The sequence below is a fragment of the Rana temporaria genome, chromosome 5 (assembly GCF_905171775.1).
Source record: "Rana temporaria chromosome 5, aRanTem1.1, whole genome shotgun sequence".
Lineage (NCBI taxonomy): Eukaryota > Metazoa > Chordata > Amphibia > Anura > Ranidae > Rana > Rana temporaria.
In genome coordinates, this window is record NC_053493.1 from 175,689,759 (window position 1) to 175,695,758 (window position 6,000).

Consider the following 6,000-nt stretch of genomic DNA (forward strand, 5'->3'; position numbering starts at 1 on the left):
CCTCACATTTTTGTAAATATTTTATTATATCTTTTTATGTAACACTGAAGAAATTACACTTTTCTACAATGTAAAGTAGTGTGTACATCTTGTATAACAGTGTAAATGTGCTGTCCCCTCAAAATAACACACAGCCATTAATGTCTAAACCACTGGCAATAAAAATGAGTACATCCCTAAGTGAAAATGTCTAAATTGGGCCCAATTCGCCATTTTCCCACTCATTAGTGTCCTGTTAAACCGCTGTATGTTTCAGGGTCTTGGCAATCTTATTATAACCTAGCACAGTGATGGCAAACCTTGGCATCCCAGATGTTTTGGAACTAAATTTCCCATGCTCCTCAACTACACTGCAGAGTGAATGAGCATCATGGGAAATGTAGTTCCAAAACATGCCGAGTGCCAAGGTTCACCATCTTTATGTAGAGCAACACTTCTTTTTTTTTTTTTTTTTTCGGATCCTCAGAGTTCTTTGCCATGAGGTGTCATGTTGAACTTCTAGTGACCAGTATGAGAGAGAGAGCGATAACACCAAATTTAACACATCTGCTTTCCATTCACACCTGAGACCTTGTAACACTAACGAGTCCCATGACAGCGGGGAGGGAAAATGGCTAATTGGGCCCAATTTGGACATTTTTATTTATGGGATTACTCACTTTTGTTGCCAGAGGTTTAGACAATAATGGCTGTGTGTTAAGTTATTTTGAGGGGACAGCAAATTTACACTGTTATACAAGCTGTACACTCACTACTTTACATTGTAGCAAAGTGTCATTCCTTCAGTGTTGTCACATAAAAAGATATAATAAAATATTTACAAAAATATGAGGGGTGTACTCACTCTTGTGAGATACTATATATTTTCACAAAGCTGGAAACTGCACTTAAAATTCAAACTGTGCCATTTTCTTTAAAACGCATGTGTATTGACAATTTTCCATGAATGCTTATGTATAAACAAACTTTTGCTGCACAAGTCCAAATGCTCTTGCTCCTGAACAGCTGTATATAATGGATTGCCATTATATACAGCTAGCTGTTCAGGAGCAAGAGCATTTGGACTTGTAAGGAAAAGTTGGTACTTTGATACTGATGACCTTGAGCCTCCTAGTCAGAAATCCACATCAGAAACCACATTTTCTATATCAAACCCCCATGATCATTGTTCGAGGACAATATATAATTTTTTGAAAAAACCCTATTTACCACTTCAGCCCTGGAAGGATTTACCCTCTTCCTGACCTTCCCATTTTTTGCGATGTGGCACTGCGTCGCTTTAACTGACAATTGCGTGGTCATGCGATGCCGTACCCAAACAAAATTTACGTTCTTTTTTTACCCCACAAATAGAGCTTTATTTTGGTGGTATTTGGGCACCTCTGCAGTTTTTATTTTTTGCGCTATAAACAAATTTAAAAGAAAAAAAACACTACTTTTTTGCTATAATAAATGTCCCCCCCCCCCCCCCCCCAAAAAAAAAGCCTTCCTCAGTTTAGGCCAATATATATTCTTCTTTATAGTTTTGGTAAAAAAAATCACAATAGGAGTATATTGATTGGTTTGCGCAAAAGTTTTAGCATCTACAAAATAGGGGATAGGTTTATGGCTATTTTTTACTAGTAATGGTGGCGATCTGCAGAACCCACACTTCTTTTGGGACCACTGACATTTTTACAGCGATGAGAGCTAAAAAATAGCCACCAATTACTGTATATATGTCACTGGCAGGGAAGAGGTTAACGGTAGGGGCTATCAAGGGGTTAAATATGTTCCCTCAGCGTGTTATAAATGTAGGGGGATGGGACTGCCTGGGGGAGTAGACGGGTCGGTGTTCCTATATACTAGGAACACGCGCTCTGTTTCCTCTCCCCTGCCAGAAAGTGGATTTGTGTGTTTACACACACAGATACACGTTCTGGCTCTGGCAGGAGCGGGTGCCCGGCAGACATTCCAGCCCCTGGGCACACGCATCGGCTCCTCCATTACCGCAGCGTCTCCTATACCTCTTAAAGCGGCTGCCGTACAGCTACGCGATTTAGGCAGGGGAGCCATTCTGTTCGACGGTGGGCGGTCGGAAAGCGGTTAAAGTATTCTAATTGGATTGTTAAATGCCATGGTCTTTAGTCGAATTGAAGTCCCAAGCACTACAGATAAACCTTCAATCACAGGGGAATAGCGACATCATTATTGGACAGAAATTTCCATCTAAAAAAGCAGATTTCTGCGTAGGCCCCTTCCCATTCAATAACTTGGGAGTTATCAAGTCAAATAGTGCCAATAAATTGAATAGCTAAAATCTATTAAACTCTGATATATTAAATCCCTGTGTAAAATTCATCTATAGCATGTTTATACCTGCCTAAAATGTATGGTCTTCTGTATTCTTATTTTTTTAAGGGATAAAATAAAAAAAACATATTCTTGCTACTTGGGCAAGATATTGCCTAAATGTCTTCCCTTCCTTTTGATATCTTTGCATAGACATGGGCACTTCTAAACTTTTTGTGCCTTACAAACCTTGGAAATGCCTATGTACCGGCTGATTTGTTTATATTTTGAGGGTTTTATGGTCTGTGTCCTGCAATCCTGGTAACCTAATTTTGTGTTTTGTTGTCACAAGAAAAAAGAGTGAGGTGAAATGACACCATAAGGCCACTGACTGCAATAAAAACATGAAATTTAATCCAGTACTCCAAAGAGACATTTTTGACTGGCGTTGGGCTTTACACTGATAGGACACAAAAACTATCATTTTCATTCAGCTTTATCTTTTTAAATCAGTTATAACTTTCCATAAGATATTAAATCTGTATCTAAAACTGCAAGCAATTTTCAAAGTATTTGACTTGAGGTAAACAAACTATTCTGCAGTCTTCTAGTTGGCCAAGTGATGTCACAGGTCTTTTCTCTTTCTTCTCAGTACAGAGGGGAGACCGCCATTACTCCTAGAATGAATGGTGCTCAGTCCTGGAGTACTGTGAGCCCAGCCTGTATGGTAACACGCCCCTGGGGGTTGGGGGTTTTGGCAACAGCCTGGAATCACAGGAAATTAGCAGATTGACCCCAGTGTCCTTCTGTTGATAGTGGATTGGCGTCGCTGGACAGAGGCGGAAGAAAAAATGAGAAACAAAAAGAAGTTCTACTTTAAGTCCTTGGTAACATCAAATGATTTGTTATGAAGGAGTCAATTTAAAAATGTTTTCGTGCAAGATTTACACAACTACTCCCATTTTTCTGATCTAATTCAATTAGAAAATTGTTTGAATCTTGGATGAAAGTTGTTTGATTATTGGGTGAAATCTTTTTTTAACCAACTCAGTTTAACCCCTTCAACCAGCCCATAGTCATATGACGTCCACAGAGGGGATCTCCCATCCCGGGCAGACGTCCTGGGCTTTGTGAGGGGATATCTGAATATTGGCTGCAGCTAGAGGCATCATTCAGATATCATTGTTTGCCGGCGGCGATTCTGCGCACCATAAGAATGATCATAGCGGCGGTTCCGCCACTTGAGCGTTCTTATAGGCGGCAGGAGGGGACATACCCCCCCCTCCTTCCCGCTGGCATCCGGTGCTTCTCTGGGATCTCCCGTGCCATTGGGGGCCCAGAGAAAGAATCGTCCAGCACCGGATGGGAAGCATAGAGATGACTGGTGACCAGATGACTGTCGGAGGCCCGGGCGCGATGTGATGACGTCACGCCCGGGTACCCGGAAGTAAACAAAGCCGTGATTGCGGCTAGTAAGCATGAGATCGTGATTTTTTTTTTCACAATCTCATGCTTTCCAGCCTGGAGGAGAGATGTGGGGTCTTAATGACCCTCCATCTCTCCATAAAGAGGACCTGTCACACACTATTCCTATTACAAGGGATGTTTACATTCCTTGTAGAAGGAAAAAAGTGATAAAAAAATAAAGTAGAATACATTTTTTTTTTTTAAGCCCCTGTCCCCATTATCTCGTGCTCAGAAGCGAACGCACACGTAAGTCCCGCCCACATTTGTAAACACCGTTTAAACCACATATGTGAGGTATTGCCGAGTGCGTTGGAGTGCGTGCAACAATTCTAGCACTAGACCTCTAAGTCTAAACTGGTAACCTGTAAAATCTTTCAAAGCGTCGCCTATGGAGATTTTTAAGTAAAGACGTTTGGCACCATTCCATGAGTGTGTGCAATTTTAAAGTGTGACATGTTGGGTATCTATTTACTTGGCGTAACATCATCTTTCATATTTTACAAAAGAATTGGGCTAACTTTACGGTTTTGTTTTTGTAATTCATAAAACCATTTTTTTCCAATGAAAAGTCCTTTGAAAAATGATTGCGCAAATACTGTGCAAGATAAAAAGTTGCAATGACCGCCATTTTATTCCCTAGGGCATGGGTGCTCAACCTGTGGCTCTCCAGCTGTTGCAAAACTACAATTCCCATAATGCCTCAGCCTTTGGGAGACATGCTTGTACCTGTCAGCGGCTTGCAATGCCTCATGGGAATTGTAGTTCCGCAACAGCTGGAGAGCCACAGGTTGAGCACCCATGCCCTAGGGCAGTGATGGCAAACCTCGGCACCCCAGATGTTTTGGAACTACATTTCCCATGATGCTCCACTGCACTGCAGAGTGCATAAGGATCATGGGAAATGTAGTTCCAAAACATCTGGGGTGCCAAGGTTCGCCATCACTGCCCTAGGGTGTCTGCTAAAAAAACATATATAACGTTTAGGGGTTCTGAGTAATTTTCTAGCAAAAGAATGATGATTTATACATGGAGGAGAGAAGTGCCAGAATAGGCCCGGTATGGAGGTGGGTATAAAAGCCCTGTATTGAAGGGGTTAATATCAGAGTACATAAGAAAATGGCTAAACACATATTTGAATTCTAAATATATGAACATTTCTGAAAACATTAGCAAACATACTTGTTTGAAATGCCTTAATTTTGAAAAAAATAAACGGATACGCTCTCCATTAAACATCTGGAGCACCTTTTTGATGTCATACACATTATAAAATTAAGCTTTTCGTCTTACACTTTTTTTCGGAAAGCTTTGTTGGTGTTTGGAGAACAGGAAGGCAGTGTAATGATACTTTTATGTATCTATGCATGGTTACTCAAATTTTCTTCCGCTTGGAAAAAAACATCCTTATCCCTATCCTAACACTATGTGCCTCAAGTCTTCCAATTTATTGATGCCATACCTTAATTAACTTATACTTCACAAGACATATATATATTTTTTTTCTTTTTGCCACTTTAGAAAACTCTGTCGAGACTTATTCAGGTTTTTGTTCATTAAACTGTCTCCAGCTTGGTTTCTCATCATTGGGGTATTCATTTAAAACTTAATTTAATTTCATCTACGTACAGAATATACCATATTTATTAAAATCATGATAAAAAAAAACTTTATTCATTCTTTCCCCTATTTTTTTCTTGTCATCTCCCATTCTCCCTTCCCTTTACTACTCCCCCCCATGGTTTGTTCTTTCTTCACTCTTATTTCTATTCCTGCCATCCACCGTAATTTTTTCCAGATATTTCTCGGATACCTTTTAAATTCTGTCCATCTTCCCCTATATTTTTTAAATTGCCCCATTTCTCTTCTGTATTCCATTTTACTATAGTATTCAATTTGTTCAAACCAGTCCTTTTTATTAGGGTTGTCCCGATACCACTTTTTTTAGGACTGAGTACAAGTACCGATACTTTTTTTCAAGTACTCGCCAATACCGATACTTTTTTTTAAATGTGTCCCCAAATGCAGCCATGTCCCCCCACAGATGAAGCCATGTCCCCCCACAGATGAAGCCATGTCCCCCCACAGATGCAGCCATGTCCCCCCACAGATGCAGCCATGTCCCCCCACAGATGCAGCCATGTCCCCCCCCCATATGCAGCCATGTTCCCCCCCCCATATGCAGCCATGTTCCCCCCCCATATGCAGCCATGTTCCCCCCCCCATATGCAGCCATGTTCCCCCCCATATGCAGCCATGTCCCCC